The sequence below is a fragment of the Ornithorhynchus anatinus genome, chromosome 18 (assembly GCF_004115215.2).
Source record: "Ornithorhynchus anatinus isolate Pmale09 chromosome 18, mOrnAna1.pri.v4, whole genome shotgun sequence".
Classification (NCBI taxonomy): Eukaryota; Metazoa; Chordata; class Mammalia; order Monotremata; family Ornithorhynchidae; genus Ornithorhynchus; species Ornithorhynchus anatinus.
Genome location: NC_041745.1, coordinates 22,393,058 through 22,414,551, shown reverse-complemented (window position 1 = coordinate 22,414,551; position 21,494 = coordinate 22,393,058). Strand labels below are relative to the sequence as shown.

Sequence of the window (21,494 nt, the reverse complement as noted above, 5' to 3'; positions counted from 1 at the left end):
GTCAGAGGTCATGGGTTCGAATCCCTGCTCTGCCACTTGTCAGCTGTGTGACTGTGGGCAAGTCGCTTAACTTCTCGGTGCCTCAGTTACCTCATCTGTAAAATGGGGATTAACTGTGAGCCTCATGTGGGACAACCCAATTACCCTGTATCTACCCCAGCGCTTAGAACAGTGCTCTGCACATAGTAAGCGCTTAACAAATACCAACATTATTAAGGCAGATTTGTTTTATTCCTCTCAGTTTATCTCAGAGAACTGGGCTAATTGTGCTGATTGTCAGCCAGGCAAAGAGTGGAGATGATTCATGCCAGAAACCCGGATGGAATTTACAGTTCGATCATCCTTATGCTGTTAAATGACTCCCCATCTCTGATGGCAGATTCTGGGTCTCCGGTCTGGTGTGGTTCTCACTGCGCCCCCATGATTCTCCTTCCCAAAGTCTAAGGACCATCTTCATTTTCACTGATGTACTACGTAAATCTAGAGAAACACAAGGACTAGTAACTGAGGCAGCTTGCCTAAAAGCACCCCAAGCATATTTGGGGAATTGTTTTTCTATTAGTCTTTGTCTATCCTCACAGAAATAGAAATTCAAAAGGTGGTTTTAATTTCCCGTCTTGACTAACACTAGCCAGGACCTTGATCTTTACACTGATGTCTTTAATTTTCAACTGCAGCGAACCATGACTTTTCTGCAAAAGGAAACATTTAGTGAGAGGCAGGGGGAAAAGTTACAACTTGAGAAACAAAAAATGAAATCTGTGATTTCTGTGGGTATTTGCACCCCAATGCTTTTAGCTTTTCATAATCCAGTCCTGAAGCTTGAATATAATAAGCAAATAAGATATAAGCAAATCTCCTGGACGAAGCCCTCCCCCAGTGTACCTCCTCTTTGGGAGGTCTTGATAGATAGGAACAGGGCCAAGACCTATTTGATTCTTTTGTACAAGGTCTACTTGGTTGGGTACCCACAAACGGACAGATAGGTAAGTGGGAAAGAAAACGCTGAGCTCTGATTGAGGTGAGAAAAGCTCAGCCTTTTGGAGTTGTCCACTGCATCGAGAATGGACATTTATTCACGACCCACCATCTGAGACAAAATTAGCCAACCGTCTTTGTTTCTGCTTTCAAGCACTGAGTCCCCTTATGGCAGATCCGCCCTCTGAGTTCACAAGGTGGGAAATGCACTTTCCTCTTTCCCTCAGCCCTTTGCCCATTCCCACCAGAGCCCCCCCCCTCTGGATTTCCCAGCAGTCCGTCATAATGCTTGGGAGACCTGGCATCAGGTTCCGATACCGTAGGCCAAGGAATGAATCTAATGCTTTAGCTTATGGTTGGGCTGAAGACACAGATGGAAAGCACCTCAGTGGGTCACATCGGCCCCACGAGATTTCTCACAAACCTCAGATCCCTTTGATCTCTGCTGTCTAGGGCAGTAATTGCATCCCTACCTTTTGCACGACTTAGTATTCCACCTCAAACTCAGCCCCACAGGACTTATGTATATATCAGTAAATGATTTATTTATATTGATTCCTGTCTCCCCCTCTGGACTGTAAGCTTATTGTGGGCAGGGAATGTGTCTAACAATTTTGTTGTGTTGTTTTCTTTCAAGTGCTCAGTCAAGTGCTCTGTACCCAATAAGCACTCAATTAAAAATGTCATTGATTAAATAAATAAATGACCATCTAAGTAATCAGCATTATCTCTAAATGCTAGAAATTAGAGATGGCAAACCCATGGCCAATCAATCCTTCTGGCAATCAAATATCATCCCTTCTGTAGTCATCCTTTTCACCAGTATTCATTAAGGGCCTATTATGTGCAGAGGGCTGGAGAGTCCTTTTCTAGGGACTAGAGGATGGGGACACATGAAGGTATTCATTCAGTTGTATTTCATTAAGTTATATTAATTGAGCGCTTACTTTGTGCAGAGCACTGTACTAAGTGCTTAGGAAAGTACAGAATAACATCAAACAGACACATTCCCTGCCAACTACCAGACACCATCTCGACGCCCAATCCATTGTCCTTGTAGGGCTTCGCAGCCTCCTCCAGAGTGCTTCTGGGGATACAGAACATGCTCCGTGTGACCCAGTTCTTATATCTAAGTTTACTCTCTTTGGAAGTTTATCCTCATTTCTTTCTAAAGGACCCACTTCTCATTACTCCCAGTTATGTCCTTGGGAATATGCTCATTCTTCTCTTTTTTTTCCCCAGAGAGTCCACCTTTCAAATGGATGTTGACTACTAACATCCCTACCCCTACTATACTGCAAAGCCAAGGGATATGTATTTCACCTTTTCCAATTAATCAATTCCTTCATTTCTCTAATTTTCTTAGTTGGCCCCCCTCCAATGGGTCTCTTACTCTCTGGCACTGAAGACCTCAAAAGGATGGGTATCCATTATTAGGAAGGGATGGAGGGTGGTACATTCCTGAATAGAGCCACATGGAGGGGAGCGATTCTGCCGGTTCCCATCCATCAGTGCCATAGGCTCTGAGTTATAAATTAGAGATGCCATCCTGTTGGGTATTTGGACATTAAGAAGATGTGGATGCGGTTAGAAGCAGCGTGGCTCAGTTGAAAGAGCCCGGGCTTGGGAGTCAGAGGTCACAGATTCTAATCCAGGCCCCACCACTTAATAATAATAATAATGTTGGTATTTGTTAAGCGCTTACTATGTGCAGAGCACTGTTCTAAGCGCTGGGGTAGACACAGGGGAATCAGGTTGTCCCACGTGGGGCTCACAGTCTTAATCCCCATTTTACAGATGAGGTAACTGAGGCACAGAGAAGTGAAGTGACTTGCCCACAGTCACACAGCTGACAAGTGGCAGAGCCGGGATTTGAACCCATGACCTCTGACTCCAAAGCCCGTGCTCTTTCCACTGAGCCACGCTGCTTCTCTTGTCAGCTGTGTGACTTTGGGCAAGTCACTTAACTTCTCTGGGCCTCGGTTACCTCATCTGTAAAATGGGGATGAAGACTGTGAGCCCCATGAGGGACAACCTGATCACCTTGTATCCCCCCAGCGCTTAGAACAGTGCTTTGCACATAGTAAGCGCTTAACAAATACCAACATTATTATTATTATGTGATGGAGAATGCAGGAGAAGGAGGGATGTTTTCAGAGCTATGACATTAACAGAACTTGGGAACCCAAGTTAAATCATTCTCTTGTATCCTTGAAAAACACCCTTAAAAGTCATTAAATGCATCTTGGATAAGCTATCTGATGTACTAGACAGAGACCAAGTCTCTGCACATTGGGTCATCTTAATATTTATCTGTATACAGGTGCATGTATATGTCTGTGTGGGTGTGTATGTATGTGTGCGTGTGTGTTGTGTGATTTCCTTTTAAATGCATATCTCATTGACAGGGACAGGAAAACCATCTCTCCAGGGCAGATTCCCTGAGCTAATATTCTTCAAGTAGTGTCGTGGGACAGAAATGCAGTATTGTTAGGGACTGTATGTGCTGCATCTTTAAGAAGGTGATTTTGAGGGCAATCTAATTAGGGGGTTTAAATTCATTCCTCATTGGGAAAATGAAAACCAATAAAATTTGTTGATGGTATCTTTTTCTCCCCACTCTTTTCAAAAGAATCCTAGTCTTGCAAGTTCCCGCTGGAGCTCGATCCTTACACAGGTGCTCCATCCTATCTCTGCTGCTAGGGATAGGAAAGCCTTTTTTAGGCAGTTGTGTATTTTAGGCAGTTTGTATAAGAATTTTGCTTCCCTAGGGCAGGGACCTCATTGGGAGTCTTCCCAAAGCAGGGATCTTTAGCTGGCAAAGAGTTAGGGAAAACTGCAGTTGTAAATATTTCTCAGGGAGAAGCAGTCTAGGGATTCTGTCCCCTCTGGTTGATATGGCAAACTCTCTCCATTCTCCACTTGAAGGAGCTCGTCATGTCTGGGCCATAAGGATTGCATCCCATGAGCCAGCCTGGAGAAGCAGACTCGTTAGCCCTGTTGTCAGTCAGGTGTGTCAGACACAGTTGCTTGCTGATTGCTTGAAACATTGGGAATTTGGGATTGCACGGTCCTTCCCGCCTTCCTCTTTTGGCACAGCGACAGCCTGCTAGAAGATGGATCAGACAGGAAAGGTGTTGGGAGGAATTAGAAGATGTTTGCTGAGTGACTCTTTCCTCACTCCCTGAAACTGTATCCAGGGCACTGTCAGCCTCTATCACTGGAGAGGAGAGAAGAAGTCACCCCTGACTTTTCACCTCCAACCCCATTCTCCAGCCCTGCTCAAATGTGTGAAGTGCGGATGACAGGATTTATTAATTAGTTCACCTACTTGCAAGCCAAGCTAAATATATCCCCCTTGTAGTCATAGGAGGAAGCTTCAGTCTATATTGCATCTCCGTTAATTTGTGATCAACTGAGTCATGTCCAGATAGCTGCGCCTGCAAATATTTTTTGGGTTCGTGAGCACAGAAGGTCAACCTCCGAAGACTAGCGAGATGGTGACATGAATTCTCCTGGCCGGCCGTGCAGAGACAGACGGGATGTGGGCGAGAGATCGGTGACTAGATAGATGAGATTGAGGTACAGTGAGAAGGTTAGCACTCTTTAGCACTCTCTTCAGCACTCTCTGCTGCTGTCTCAGCTTGCAGAATGTTGAGTAGTACTCTTCTATCTCAGATGATTGCTGGGAGAATTGCAGAGATTTCTAAAAATCTGTTGAGACCCAAGTGGGAAAAGTAGTCCAGCATTCAGTAGGTGTGAATGCTACTCACACTCTCTTTCAAAGCCCCGTAGGATGAGAAAGAGTTAAAAATAAAATCATTCAGAAGTGTTTGCTGTACACCCACTGTTTGGAGTACCAGGAACTGGAAAGCCCTGTTGGAAAAACTGGTCACCACCTGAAACTTTAGGAATTAGAATTTAAAAGCAGGGGTGAGACCACCTTGTATCTACCCCAGTGCTTAGAACAGTGCTTGACACATAGCAAACTCTTAACTAATGCCATCATTGTTATTATTAAATAGACAATTAGCCTAAGTGTTAGAGCCAGAGCCCATCTCATGTTATAACAAACAAAGCCAACCTTTAGCTCATGATCAACAGATGACTTTGGGGAAACCAGTCTATGTGAAGGATCCATAATTCTCTAGTCCAATCTGGGGTCAATCCAGGCTGGCATTCAAGTAGTGTAAACTAGTAGATTAGAGCACAGGCCTGGGAATTAGGCAGTCCTGGGTTCTAATTCTGACTCCCCCATTTGTCTGCTCTGTGACCTTGAGCAAGTCACTTAACTTCTCTGTGCCTCAGTTACCTCATCTGTGAAATGGGGATTAAGACTGTGAGCCCAGTGTGGGGCAGGGATTGTGTCCAACCTGATTGATTTGTATCTACCCCAATGCTTAGTACAGTGCCTGACACATAGTAAATGCTTGGCAAATACCATTAAACCCTGTCCCCCACCAAAAAACCTCTCAGTGCTATTTTTTTTAGGTCTCAGGTGCTTGGCCTGTAAAGTGGGCAAGGTGATACCTACTACCCCATTTACCTCCAAGTGGCCAACTGGGGGTTAAAGAGCAAATGCTTCTCACTTGTTTTTAGTTCAGGACAATTAAGCAGTAAAAGAAAATACCCACCAATTGGAACTGTCCCATTGCCAGCATAACTTCCTATCTTGTGTTTCTTTCTGAAGAACCCTCCCAATCTGTGTTTTGCTCCAAATGAAGGCGGACAACAAGACCGAGGACTGGTTCCATCTTTAAGGGAACTGATTTCATCTCTCTCCCATTACCCATTCCTGCCCCTCAAATTAATTTTGTCTGGTTATACTATTTCAGTTGAAATGCTAAACTGTGCAACAACTTGCTCTTCCCATATTTTGAAAGGCATTCAAATTAAAGCACACTGTAATAATTATAATAATTGTGGTATTATTAGGCGCTTACTATGTGCTAAGCACTGCACCAAGCACTGGGGTGGTTACAAGCAAATCAAGTTGGACAGAATCCCTGTTCCTCATGGGGTTTAAAGTTTTAATCCCCAATTTATAGATGAGGTACCTGAGGCACAGAGAACCATAATAAAAATGGTGTTATTTATTAAGCACTTACTATGTGCCAAGCACTGTTCTAAGCCCTGGGGGGGATACAAGGGTATCAGGTTGTCCCATGTGGGACTCACAGTTTTAACCCCATTTTCCAAATGAGGGAACTGAGGCCCAGAGAAGTGACTTGCCCAAGGTCACACAACTGGTAGATGGCCGAGCGGGATTCGAACCCACGACCTGTGACTCCCCAGCCCGGACTCTTTCCACTGAGCCACGCTGCTCACTTGGGGGAAGAGAAGTGACTTGCCTAAGATCACACAGCAGACAGGTGGCCCGATTCCTTCTGGTTCCTAGGCCCGTGCTCTATCCACTAGACCACGCTGCTTCATATTCGTGGAGTATATGTGGTGAAAGAGTCATTCTAGGATATGCTGATGGTTGTACATGTGGAGCTCACTGGCCCTAGACAGCCCCTCAGAGTTGATGTTAAAAACCCTTTAAAATATGGGAGAATTGAAGTAGTTGAGCTACTTTTTTTTTCTAGGAGGAGGCAGCCACCTCTTCACCTAACCAGCAAGGCAAAACTGGGCCAAGCATCTCTAAATAAATACTCTTCAACATATTATTCCACACTAGAGTGAAGGGCCCTCCCACAGTACGACAGTTAGGAAATTACTGGGAAAAGAATCTTCCAAGTTCAAGAGCATCATCGTTCCCATTAACAGCGTCTTCATCAGCAGCATTATAATTACCAACATTTTCATCATCTACATCATCATCATCACCTTTATCACCCTCATCAATATTATCATCCTGATCATCGCCATCCCCATTTTCATTGACATCAGCAAACATATCACCTGTGGTATTTATTGAGCTCTAAACGTATTAAGCACTTGGGAGCTTACAATACAACAGATTTAGACATGTTCTCTACCCACAATGAGTTAACAAACATATGTTGAACAAATGCTCAGTGCTTGCAGAACCCTATACTAATCACTATGTTTACTGATCCGTCCAAAAAAATATTAGAAATCATGGGCATGGAATGTACACTTTATTCATTTTCTCAATTATTGGCAAGTATTGTGAACTAACTCTATGTAGAGCACTGTACTAAGCATCACCTATAAAAGGAACATATATACCGATATGTTATTCTCTCCCAAGCACTTAGTACAGTGTTCTGCACACAATAAGGGCTTAATAAACTGATGATGATGATGATTATGATGATAACGATGGATCTGTACCCATTAAGTACTTTGATATTCATGCCACCCCCAGCTCCACAATCCTAATATACATTTCAATTGTATAATCAATCAACCAATAGTATTTATTGAGTAGTTACCGTATGCAGTATACTATATTAAGTGCTTTGGAGAATACAGTGCAATAGAGTTGGTAGACTTGATGCCTGACCACAAGCATCTTATAGTCTAAATGGGGAGAGAGACATTGAATAAATTACAGAGAGGGGAAATGGCAGGGTATAAGCATTGTGGGGCTGAGGGTAGGGTGAAAATCAAATGCTGAAAGGGTGCATAGGTGGTACAGAATGGAGGGTAAGTATGGGAAATGAGTTCTTAGTCAGGGAAGGCCTCTTGGAGGAGATGTGATTTTGATAAGGAAGGTCAAGGAGTGGTGGTCTGTTGAATATGAAGGCGGTGGGAGTTTCAGGCCTGAGCAAGGATGTAGGCAAGAGGTTGGCAGTGAGATAGGTTAGAGTGAGGTAGACTATTAGAGGATTGAAATGTGCAGACTGAGTTGTAGGAAATCAGTGAGGTAAGGGGACGAGCCTATTGCATGCCTTAAAAGTCAATGGTAAAGAGATTCTAGGAATACCATGAGAAACAATAACAAAAAAAAATAGATTTTAGAACAAATTAAGGAAAAGTGGTCTTTGGAAGGCTAAATAACTCCACTTAGATTAGCATATTTTGGACACACAATCAGGAAGACTAATTCTCTAGAAAAAGTGCAGGGAAAACAAGGAAGAGGCAGACCAGCAGCTAGATGGATAGAGACCCTGACAGTGCTAACAGAAGAACCATTAGAAAGGTTGTGGATTATGGCAGAGGACGGGACATTTTGGAGAAAGTATATCCATGGAGTCACTATGAATAGGAAATGACTCGATGGCACTTAATAATAATAATAACAATAATAATAATAAAGAGATGCTATTTGATGTGGAGGTAGATGGGCAACCACTGGAGTATTTTGAGGAGTGGAGGGAGATGTACTGAGAAGTTTAGTATAAAAATTATGTGGACTGCAGAGGGGAGAGACAGGAGGCTGGGAAGTGAACAAGGAGGCTGCTGCAATAGTCAAGGTGGGATATAATAAGTGTTTGGATCAATATGGAAGCAGTTTTGATGGAGGGATAAGAGCAGATTTTAAAGATGTTGTGAAGGTAGAACTGACAGGATTTGGTTACAGGTTGAATATGTGAATTCAAGCGCTTAGAATAGTGTTCTGCAAATAGTAAAAGCTCAATAAAAAGACTGATTGATTGAGAGAGATGAATTGAGAATGATGTCAAGATTACTGGCCTGTGAGATAGGAAGGATGGTGATGTTGTAGTGTGACATTTCCCCTATCTGTAATCTATTTTGATGTCAATCTTCCCTTTAGACTGTGAGCTCCTTGTTGTCAGGGACTGTGTTTACCAACTCTGTTGTATTGTACTCTCCTAAGCACATAGTACAGTGCTTGGCACACTAGAAACATTCAATAAATAACATTGATTGATCAACTGGAAGACTGGGAGAGTTCCAAAGGAGTTCAAATAGGCCAGGAAGGATTCTCAGCCCTTCGGTTAGTCAGAAATCCCAGTGGAAGGGAATGTTTAGAATCTGATAGGATGACTGGCAAATTTCCAGGAATGAGAAACTCCCTCTCCCCCCCCCCCCCCCCCCAGCTCCCCACTGCCATCTGATTGGAGGGAATAAGTTTATTTGAGACAATTATGTGAGGTGAACACAGAACACTTTTATTGAACCAGATATATTAAAACAATTTATAATGTAGAGTGAATTCCTAAAACAGATGCAAACACACTGCACCTACGCGTAATACTCTGATAAATCTTTTTTGAGCAGTTGACCATGGGCTTTTGTGTTTCTAATTTACTTTGTTTTTCTAACTAATTGAAAAGGCTCATTTTACAGCCTCAGCTAATTGCTGCATAGCCTAATACAATAAATGAATATATCCATGATGGGGAATGAAACAGCAAATCATGGTTTGAAGAACATTTTCATGCAAGTTCATTTTTTTTGCAGGTCTATACAATCAATACCTTATTTCTGCTAACATGGTGTGCAGTACCGGGCCTCATAATCTGTGTATGAGGCTGAAAAGATGGAACTCTTCTGAAGGTGCTCTGTTTTGTGTCAAATCAGTGTTCGATTTCATAGAAAAACTACATTATCCTCCCTACAGAAGCAACAATGGGGCATACGTGCTTTTTTTCTGCATTTGAGACAATTTTTACAGAACACTTGGCTCATTTGTGCTTTTTTTGTAGTGCAAATTAATTATAATTTGACAAGAGAGTGCTTGATTTACTTCTTCAGATCTGATAGAGAGCCAAGCTTTTATTAGTTAGAGCTACTAAATCAAAATCAGTGCAGGTCACGTCTGTAAAACGTCTTGTGACTGATAATGCATCATGCATCTTTTTCCCCTCTGTCTCTCTCTCTCTCTCTCCCCCAATTTCCTGGCCCAGCTTACAAAAATAGCGCTGTGCGTTAGTACATATATGTGCAGCAGCAAGAGCTAAATTTGGCCTTCAGTTACACATGCTGCTCAGCAAATGACTTCACCGAAAGCCATAAAAACTATTTACCATTGTCATAGTAACACATAATTTGGGCCCACATTGGCTTAATCATGAAAAATGACTGTTCCCTTTCCAAATAAGTTCCCACACATGTGGACTGAATTCTGCCCACAGATTTGCTCAGGCAGCCTTCGTGGCCTTGTGGGATTCGAGCTGAGGGCTGAATCTACCTCTGACTGAGCCTGGTATCCATGTTTGGGGAAGGAACTCTTGTTTTCCTGGAGGAAACCAATGAGATTCAATTCATGTTACTATGACAATAGTAAATGTGCTTCAACATCCTGACGTTATCACTGGAGAAGAAGGGAAGCTGGTGCAGTCACTTCAGAAATAATGCCCCAAATTACCTCCTGGACTCCTCACTTCCAGGGGTGTTGTAGAGTTGCCGCCAACCCAAGATGGTTGGGCATAAAGCTCATTTCATTTTCTCAGGAAGAAATTGTAATAGGAAGCCCTCCCATGCTCTAAGCAATAATAATAGTAATTGTGATATTTGTTAAGTATTTACCATGTGCCAAGTATTGCATTAATAATAATAATAATAATAATAATTATGGTACTTGTTAAGTGCTTACTATGTGCCAAGCACTATTCTAAGCACTGGGGTAATTACAAAGAAACCAGTTTGTCCCAAGTGGGACTCACAGTCTCATTCCCCGTTTCACAGATGAGGTAACTGAGGCACAGAGAAGTTAAGTGACTTGCCCAAGGTCACACAGCAGACAAGTGGTGGATCTGGGATTAGAACCCACAACCTCTGACTCCCAAGCCTGGGCTCTTGCCACTAGGCCATGCTGCTCCTAAAAGCAAGGGTAGACACAAGATTGGGTCAGGTTGGACACCGGTTGGACACAGACCCTGTCCCCCATGGAGCTCACAGTCTCAATCCTCATTTTGTGAGATGCGGTAACTGTCACTGGGAAATGAAGTGACTTGCCTAAGGTCATGCAGCAGACAAGTGGTGGAGTTGGGATTGGAACCTAGGCCCTTCAGGCTTGTGCTCTATCCAAATGGCCATCTTACTTGGCATGGCGACTAGAGGTCCTGTTTCTCAGGGAAGGGTCTGATTTTCAACTGGTCTCTCTCCTGTCTAGTATGGGTATGGAACCAATTGCCTTTAGTTCCAGAATTCTCATTTTCAGAGCAGAGCTTCCTTCTCCTGCAGCTACTGCTCTTGTGACAGATGTACATTCTCATGGACCTAGGGGGACCTGGAGAAAATCCCTTGGCTCAGGCCAACTTGGCTAGTATTGAGCCAGTGTCTGCAAAACTGACATTTTTATAATGTCACCACACCAATGTGCATGCCAGCATAATGTGGGAGATATCACATGTGTCTCGATGGCCGTGATTCCCAAGTCCTGTCATTCACTACTCTTATGCCAACTCTCTGCCGGGTCTCAACATGTCAGTGGTCACCACGTACTTTTGCCGCAGGCACTGGCTTCCCATCTTGGAAAGGGATCAGGATGCTGGAACTTGGTTAGATGAATGAGCCTGGACTGCTTCACATATGCGTTTATGGATGAAATGTCAGGACCACGAAGGAGAGTAGATTTTAGTGTTTGGGCTGTTGAGATCATTTAGAAATATCTGTCCTTTTGATAGGAGTAAGGGGTCTCTTTGTATGGTCTTGATCCATTTTTACCATTCATGAGCTCAACAAGAAACAATAAGCAGGTTGCCTTCAGCCAATATTAGAGTTATGCTTCAGTTTTATAATGCTTAATGACTTGTTTACTGTACTTGGTTGACTTAGAGCTGCAATTAAAGATCACCCTCCAGTCAAAAGAAAAAACTGAATAAAAATGGAATTTCAAACCAGGGTGTAAAATAACCTGGCCCTTAGCAAATGATAGCACCAATTATTCAAGAAGACTTTTAGCAAAGAAATAATCTGTGTAAAATAATCTCAATAAGATCTATTGAATTGTTTTTTCTGCAGGGGCACTCACCAATGTTGGGCAATACAAAAGGGCTTCAAGCTACAGGTCAATATCCTAAGGTTTATATGATATCCCTTTTTTTTAAGTCACAAAAAGTTCAAAATCTTTATGGCTTAAGGGTTCATTTGGTTTCCTCATCAGAGTGATGCCTCTTGCGACGGATATTCCCACTGGTTATTATTGTCTGGGTATCTGATTTATATATTGGATTATTTGGTTGTGAATATAGAACATCATTTCTCCTTTAATCTCAGTATATTTCCCTACTCAACTCTTACTCCACTTAAGTATGTTAAACCAGAAACAAAGCTACAGCTTGGGTTTTGTAAGTTTAAGAAGTCTTTTTTCCCCTTTCATCTCTGAATTGATGATTATAGGGGCTTCTGAACTCTGAAAATGTTCTTTTTTGGAGTAGTGAAATGTTGGCATACTGAGTGATTCATCCTTTTTCATTTTACTTTCCCCTCCTGCCACCCCATTGTAGAAACCTTTGTTTCTACAACTGACGCTGTATGCTGAGGAAATAGAGGTCGCTTCTGAGAAATGGGATTTGGAGAGGAGACCTTGCTCTCCAGCGTATGAGAAAAACCAGCAGAGTGATACACACTTGTGAAGACGGTAGCCATGATTAATTGGAGTATTATGTAGCCTTTTCTACTGAATTCACTGGGAAAGCAATTATAAGAATTTACCTTTAATGCCATAACACCTCCTTACTGTAATGCTTATATAGTGATTTCCTGTTAGGAGCGGGAATGCCACTAGAGAGACTAGCTACAGCAGAATGAACATTCCCTATTCATAATTTGAAAGTCTCTGTAGACAAATTGAAAAAAAAAATCTGGACAAGGAGCAGATTTAAAATGGTATAAAGGCATGGTCTTCATTGGTTTAGGGACTAGGAAAGGATAAAGCCATAATTCCCCGAAGCATTGGCTGAAAGATCCAAAATCTGATATGGAAAACTAATAATTTCTCTTCCAATTTATTTTTAACCATTTGATGGGCAGTAGAATGAACAGGAGATTTGGAATTTTGACTGAGTTTAGCGTGGCATTTTGAAAAATGTCAGTTGTCATTCTTTCCAGACTCCAGTAGGTGGCAACTCCAGCCTTGTCATTGCATCTGTCCTCACACTAGAAGGATTCTGTTCTTTTCTTTTTTCTCCCTTCTTGCCCATATCTCATCTATATGCACTGCTAAGGGTTAGATGGAAACGTGACTCAATTCCATTTTTATAAGAATCACCCTTTAGCATCCATTTCAAACAGCCAATCTAGACTCCCACTAGCCATGCCAGAATCATGAAATATCTGAAAACTCAACAGCTGTAATTAAAAAAAAAAAGAGAAGAGGTAAGAAAAATCTTGAGATTCTATAAATAAGGCTCAGTGCTGAGGACTTTCTATTTATATTAACTGTATTACCTTTCTGCAGAGGGAAATGATGGTTTCTTCCACTTTTGCTGTAAAAAGAAATGTGCTTGGAGCTCCAGCTTTGTTATATGTGGTTAAAGGAATGAAAGGCCTCCATACATAGAGGTGACTTGATTAAAAGCTAGGAAGTACAAATGAAATTTTATGATTTCAAATTGGCCAGTATTTTATATTTTTCTTGCAGTGCTTCCCTACCCCCCTTTTTTTTCCCTGCAATCAGAAGTACTAGATCTAAGTTCTCTTTTCCTTTGCATGCCTTTTTTCTCTCTCTCAGTGTGTCACCAAGGCAGTGTCGTAGAAGAGTTTCTTCCAATATCCCCCTCCCTAAGAGGTATGCGGCTCCCTGCAAATCCCAGAAAGGAAAGGCCTAAGAATACATGTCTGGACTAAACAACTAATTTCAGGGGGACATAATAGTCATACCTTTCCTGGGGACAGAAATAAGTGATCATTTACATCAGCAAAAGGACTCATTAATTCATTAATTAATTCATTCATTCAATTGTATTTATTGAGCGCTTACTGCGTGCAGAGCACTGTAAAGTACATTGGAAAGTACAATTCGGAAACAGAGAAAATCCCTACCCAACAACGGGCTCACAGTCTAGAAGGGGGAGACGGGCAGCAAAACAAAACAAGTAGACAGATATCTATTAGTTAGACTCCTTCGTTATTGCTTCATCTTCTGATTTTTAGCCCAATCTGCCAGTCTAATAGTGTTTGCTTTTGTAATGGATGATGAAAAAGAAATAAAAGGATGACATTCCCTGCCCGCAAGGATCATACACTCTACCAAAGGAGACAAGCATAAAATATGTATATTTACAACCAGAGTGGTAAAAAAAAATGAGCCCCTATGTATGCACAAGAGCTAAATAGGGTGTGAACTTCATAACTACGAGTAGACGGAAAGTATGCTATGGCTCTGGGTACTAGGAAATTAACTGGGGAAAGCTTGTTTGGAGGAGTGGAATTTTAATAGGCTTTGAATGTGGAGAAAACTGGGGCTTGGCCTATGCGGGGAAGGAGGGAGTTCCAGGCTGGTGAGTCAGGGATTGGAGTAAAAGTTGAAAGACAGGTTCAACTAGAACAGTAGCTTGGAAGGAACAAAGAAGGTTGAAGAAAGTAGGTGGAAAGAGGAGATCACTAAGGTGGTTCAGAGGGTGTGAAGCGTTGAGGTAGTGCTCAAGCACTATACTGATCACCTACTGTGAGCAAAGTACATTGAGAACCTACAGAAACATTAAACATTAAAAAACACAAACCTTGCCTTCAAGGATCTATATCATTTCTATTCCCATCTCTCTTCTTTCTTCTCCACTGTCTCATATTTCCTTTACTCCTATCGACACTCTGCTTCTCCTTCCCCACCATCTCCCACCTACTTTTCTGGCATGCCAGTCGACATTCACGAATCCAGGATTTTCCAGCTTCTCAGAGAACTATGAAAGGATGGCAGAGTCACTGAGGCCTTGGGCTGTACCCATGCCCTGTCCTCCTCTCCAGGCACTAATCTCCACCCTCAGGGACCCCAGCCTTCTCCCCGCTTGCCTGACCAAGTTGTGAGCAGGAATCTGTGGGAAAGACAAGGAAATCCCAGTCCTGCCCTTCCCCTACTCAATGGTGCATCCTTGGAAGAGCCTGTAAATATATAAATGCAGCAAACCATCTACCATCAACCAATATGATTAGCCAATCCATGATTGACTAACTCTTCCAATAGCAGGGAAAATAGGGTCAGGATAGTTCATTCAATCGTATTTACTGAGTGCTCACTGTGTGCAGAGCACTGTACCAAGTGCTTGGAAAGTACAGTTCAGCAATAAAGAGAGACAATCCCTGCCCACACCGGAATGGTTGTGGGGAGGGAATGTATCGGTTTATTGTTGTACTGTACTCTCCCAAGCACTTAGTTTAGTGCCCTACACATAGTAAGCACTCAATAATTGGAAGTTAATTAAATTGAATTAGGTCTCCACACCACTGGAAGACTGGCCAGAGCCTGGCTTCACATGTTTTATCGATCAATCTAAGCTCTTGGGAGAGTACTATGCAACAGTATTGGAAGATACCTTTCCTGCCCACCAAGGAGCTTACAGTATAAAGGGGGAAAGCAGATTTGAGGAAGAAATAATTTAGATTTTCCAATCTAAGACTCCCAATTCCTTGAACCTTTCTCCATATGACTATTTGCATTCACTTAATAGCAAAGGGGAGAAGACCTGGGAGAAATAATAATAATGTTGGTATTTGTTAAGCGCTTACTATGTGCAGAGCACTGTTCTAAGCGCTGGGGTAAACACAGGGGAATCAGGTTGTCCCACGTGGGGCTCACAGTCTTAATCCCCATTTTACAGATGAGGGAACTGAGGCACAGAGAAGTTAAGTGACTTGCCCACAGTCACACAGCTGACAAGTGGCAGAGCTGGGATTCGAACTCATGAGCCCTGACTCCAAAGCCCATGCTCTTTCCACTGCGCCACGCTGCTTCTCGAAGCAGTGTGGCCTAGTGGAAAGAACATAGGCTTGGGAGTCAGAGGAACTGGGTTTTAGTACTGACTCTGCCAGTTGTTTATGTGACTTTGGGCAAGTCATGTAACTTCTCTGTGCCTTAACTACCCCACCTGTAAAATGGGGATGAATGACCTGTTTTCCCTCCACTTTCTACTGTGAGCCCCTACTATCTTATATCTGGGTCTTTGGAGCAGCCCCTGTTCCTTCATTTTGCAGAAGACCTTCACCGACATTGGAATATCAGAAGGTTTGGGCTGTTTTGAGCAAAAGTGGTGTTGATTGGAGGGGAGAAAGGAACCAGACAGTTATTATCCCCAGAGATAGATGGCTTTGCTGGTTATTGTTGTTATTATAGTTTTGTTGTCCCTCCACCTTTCAGATTCTGAGGCCACAGTAGGACAAGGGTGGAAAATCTTCTTCCATTTCTTTGAAAAAGATGCTTTACCCAGCTCTCTAAGTTTGTGGCGCTCCTGGTTGAGAACAACAGATGAACCATGACAGGAGGACCGCAGGACCTAAAACTAGAGGGAAACGGCATGGCGTAGTTGATAGAGGATGGACTCATTATTTGGAAGGTCATGGGTTCTAATTCCAGCTCCTCCATTTGTCTCCTATGTATTCTCAGGCAAGTGACTTTATATAGGCCTCATCTGTCAGTTGGAGATTAATAATAGTGTTGGTATTTGTTAAGCTCTTACTATGTGCCGAGCACTGTTCTAAGGTCTGGAGTAGATACAGGGTAATCAGGTTGCCCTACGTGAGGCTCACAGTCTTAATCCCCATTTTACAGATGAGGTAACTGAGGCACAGAGAAGTTAAGTGACTTGCCCACTGTCACACAGCTGACAAGTGGCGGAGCCGGAATTCGAACCCATGACCTCTGACTCCCAAGCCCGTGATCTTTCCACTGAGCTAAGATGCTTCTCTAGATTAAGATTGTGAGCCCCAGGTAGGACAGGGACTTTGTCCAAATCCGATTTGTTTGTGGCCACCCCAGTACAAATACCACAATTATTATTTGAATCTTGTGCTAATGCTTTGCACAACTCTTCTAACACTCACTTGTTTCTGCCAGATGCCAGGTGCCAAGTACATTCATGTGGCTCAGTGGAAAGGGCATGGGCTTGGGTGTCAGAGGTCATGGGTTCGAATTCCGGCTCCGCCACTTGTCAGCTGTGTGACTGTGGGCAAGTCACTTAACTTCTCTGTGCCTCAGTTACCTCATCTTTAAAATGGGGATTAAAACTGTGAGCCCCACGTGGGACAACCTGATCACCCTGTATCTACCCCAGCACTTAGAACAGTGCTCTGCACATAGTAAGCACTTAACAAATACCAACAATATTAGTATTATTATTATTCATGCCATTGCTAAGTGCAATGGGCAAGTAGGCTGTCAGAAATGCAGCCTGGTGTGAAATGTGTCACAAAGTAAGTGTTCAACAAGGGCAATAGCAATAAAAACAAAAGCAACAATGATAACAATAATAACCATTATTACTCTGGATGATCTCTAATTTCATTGAATTGTTTTTCAAGTGTTGTGACTGAAATTAAATCACACTTGGCTGATAATGGTTTGATCTGTGTAGAATTTAATTTAATTTAATAATGGTATTTGTTAAGGACTTACAGTATATAAGTACTATTATAAGTGCTGGGGTAGGTACAAGTTAATCAGGTTGGCCACAATCCCTGCCCCAGCTGGAGCTCAGACTCTAAGGGGAACGGAGATGAGGAATTGGATCCCCATTTTACAGATGAGAAAACTGGGGCACAGAGTAGTTGAATCACTTGTCCAAGGTCTCATAGACAAGAGGCAGAGCCAGGATTAGAACCCGGGTTCTCTGAGGTCCAGGCTCTTTCCTCTAGGCCATGTTGCTTCTCAATTACATCCTGTATCAGGACTGTTATGCTTCTCAGCGTCTTTCAGTATCGGATCATTTTAGATGCTTGTTCATATTCAGCTTGTGTTAGATTCTGACCCCAAGTCTTTTTCTGATGAACTTGCCCGACAAATGTAAGATTCAGTAGAGTTCCATTTAGCATAAGGTAATAAGTAAATAAAGGGGCAAAAACAGTGCTTAGAAAGCATTAAAAAGTAGCTAAATATTTCCCTAATGGGGCCATTTTTATCCTGCCTTTTTAAGCAAAGTGAAATGGCTAGTAGTGGTAACATAAACTCCATTTGGGCAGGGAATGTGCCTACCAACTCTGTAGTATGTTACTCTCCTGAGTGTATAGTACAGTGCTCTGCACCTAGTCAGTGCTCAATAAATAACACTGATTGATTGACAGGTATGTATTACCACTTATTAAGTAGCATACTATGTACTAAGTGCTTGGAAAAGTTCAACAGGGGCAAAACGCAAGGATCTTGAATTTAATGAGACATACAAAATGCTTGCCTGAAGTGGGAGGAGTTGGAAGAACAAGGGTGAGATAGGAAGTAGAACAAATGTTCTAAGATGAAATAGCAGAATAAATCAGAAGCGAAAAGAGTTTCAGGCATTGTGAGCCATGAAGGGATAGCAAATGGGTAAGGTGAGGTCAAGTTTCTCTTAAAAGGTGAGTGTATGAGGAGCACCGAGCAAAGAAAGCAGTGTGGCCAAGTAGCAACAGCACTGGCTGGGAAGTAAGAAGGCCCTGGGTTCGAATCGTGGCTCTGCCATTTGTCTGCTGTGTAACCTTGGGCAAGTCACTTTACTTCTCTGTGCCTCAGTTACCTCATTTATAAAATTGGGATTAAGATTGAGCCCCACGTGGGACATGGAAGGCACATAGTAAGTGTTTAACAAACTCTATTAGAATACAGTGAATGACAGAGAAGACTGGTGGAGCACCTTGAGACCAATGAAGTGGGCAGTACAATAATTTTGTCTGGATAAGACAGATACTTGAAATATATTGGTGGTGGCTTGGGAGGTGAGGAATGGATGGATCCAGAAATTGTTTTAGAGGAAGAATTGGCAGGATTTAGTGGTTGATTAAATGTGAGATCTGAAAGGCAACAGAGTTGAGCAGTTGTCAGGGAAATTTTGCAGCCAATCATGAAATGCAGTCCAAAATAACCCACTCTCTTCATTAACATTTCTTTAAGGCAGAAATTATCTGGATAATTGATTTATTCAGCTTCAGTAGGGCCAGGCCCACCTGCAAGAAGAGAGTACATTTTGGGGAGAAAGATTTCAGGACATAGTGTTGTTCCGGGTCCCAGATCTGAATGGGGAAACCCAAATTCCATTCATCATATGACATCAGTGAGGATTCAGATGAGTAGGAAGCAGAGGGACATTCTAAGGATATATAGATGTAGCGTGAACACTAGCTCTGCAGTGCTTAAGTGAAAGGCAGTATTCCATCAAGTCACCAATAGCTACTAAAAATCAGCCTGGTCTAGTGGAAGGACCACAAGACTGGGAGTTAGATGACCTGGATTCGAATTCCAGATCCACCATGTCCTGCCATTTGATCTTGGGTCAGTCACCTGACTTCTTTTTGCCTCAGTTTTTTCATCTATAAAATGAAAAATAGGTACTTGTTTTCCCTCCCTGTTAGATACTGAGCCCTCTTTGGGACAGGAACTAAGTACTGAATCTAACCCAGGGCTTGGCACATAGTAAGCACCTAATGATAGTTGTTAAGTACTTACCATGTGCCAAGCTCTGTACTAAGCACTAACGCAAATACCACACAATCAGAGTGGACACAGTCTCTGTTCCAACTGGTGTTCTCAGTCTAAGAAGTGGGAGAATATGTATTTTATCTCCATTTTACAGATGAGATCAATGAGGTGCAGAAAGGTTATGTGACTTTTTAAAAAAATGGCACTAAGCACTTACTACGTGCCAGGCGCTGAACTAAATACTGAGGTAGATAATGTCCCTGTCTCACATAGGGCTCACAGTCCTAATCCCCATTTTACAGATGAAGTATTGATGCTCAGAGAAGTGAAGTGACTTTCCCAAGGTCAGTCAAGTGGCAGAGCTGGTATTAGAACCCAGGTCCCCTGATTCTGAAGCCCGTGCTCTTTCCATCAGGCTTCTCAGTGTGTCCAAGATGATGCCCAATGTTGCACAGCAGATAATTGGCCGAGATGGGAATAGGATCCATATCTCCTGCTTCCCAGATCTGCGTTCTTTCCATTAGGCTACGATACCATAATTACTTTCATGATTAGCCATGTGCAGTTCTGAGATAATGACAGTGATCCTGTGACAGAACTGTCCTTTCTGCTGGAGCCCAAACAAGTGCTTTCTAGTCACGAGGAGCAGTTTGGCCTTGTGGAAATTCCATTTATTTATTTTGATGCTATTGATGCCTGTCTACTTGTTTCGTTTTGTTGTCTGTCTCTCCCCTTCTAGACTGTGAGCCCACTGTTGGGTAGAGATTGTCTCTATCTGTTGCCGAATTGTACTTTCCAAACACTTACTACAGTGCTCGGCACACGACAGATGCCCAATAAATACGATTGAGTGAACGAATGAAAGACTACAGGCCTGGGAGTCAGAAAGACCTGTGTTTTAATCCCAGCTCTGCCGCTTGTTTGCTTTGTGCCCTTGGGCAAGTCACTTCACTTCTCCATGCCTCGGTTCCCTAGTCTGTAAAAGGATTAAGGCTGTAAATCACGTGTGGGACAGGGACTCTGTCCAACCTGATTTCCTGTATCTACTTCAGAGCTCGGTACAGTGCCTGGCATAATAAGTGCTTAACAAATGCCATAAAAAGTTCCATGGCACATTTTCTTCAAAAGTATTAATTGGATTAAATTATCTGAGATAAAAATGTGCACTGAGGTTTTCATCTCTATAAAATCAGGACAATGGTTTTGTTGTAGCATGCTTTGTGAGACTGAGTCTGTGAGCACTTAATAAGTACCATTAGTACTAGTGGTAGTCATAATAACAGTGCAATTAAATAATTAAATTTAATTAACTAACCACCTGAAAGTGTATGATCACCTAAAATCCACAACAACAGCAAAAAAATCACCTAAAAGTGTGTGGAAAAAGCATTTCATACAGCAAGCAATCTTTTCTCTAATGTCTCCTAAACTTGAGAAGCAACATGACCGTGTGGAAAGAGCACCTGCCTGAGAGGTCGAGGTCCTGGGTTCTAATCCTGGCTCTGCCCCTTGACAGCTGTGTGAGCTTGGGCAAGTCACTTAACTTCTCTGTGCTTCAGTTAAAACATCTGTAAAATGGGGATTAAAACTGTGAGGGACAGGGACAGTGTCCTACCTGATTAGCTTGAATCTACCCAGCACTTAGTACAGTACCAGGAAAGTAGCAAGCGCTCAACAAAACTACAAAAAAAAAAACCACTGCAAAAAGCCTCAATTTGTAATGATGTGGGTTCCTTTAGGGACATATTTACCTTTCATAGGAATTTGGGAAAAGTCTAGGTTGTCAACCCAGTCTTACTTAAGAGAGGGATTTTCATTCGATTTTACCGAAGCAGTATTAAAAGAGATTATGCTCAGAGGGTGTATATCAGAAGACAAGCAAAATATCAGTCCACTGAAGCATGGGTAGGATTTATGCCACAAATTAGTGAGTAAGGTCATTAAATCTCTTCTGGGTGTCAGAATCATCTCTGGGAAGAGTCCCAAAAACCACAGACACTGACTTTGGGTTTTTGTGCAGTTTCTGGGTGTCTTGCAATGAAGTGGTTTCTTTCTCATTACCACTTTTAATGCTACAGAAACTAGACCACCAATATCT

At 42.4% G+C, this 21,494-nt stretch overlaps 1 protein-coding gene across 6 annotated transcripts in view; it reads left to right on the top strand.

The window, feature by feature from the left end:
* Window positions 1–21,494, top strand: part of CTNNA2 (catenin alpha 2) — a 1,145,386-nt gene that overhangs the window by 808,458 nt on the left and 315,434 nt on the right. Inside the window, exon 1 of one of the 6 annotated variants that reach the window (XM_039914700.1) lies at window positions 9,393–9,411. The exons of the other annotated variants lie outside the window; for them this stretch is intronic. The gene's annotated coding sequence lies outside the window, so the exon portion shown is untranslated. Of the gene's footprint in view, window positions 1–9,392; window positions 9,412–21,494 lie in introns of those variants that run through there. 6 annotated transcript variants of the gene reach the window in all.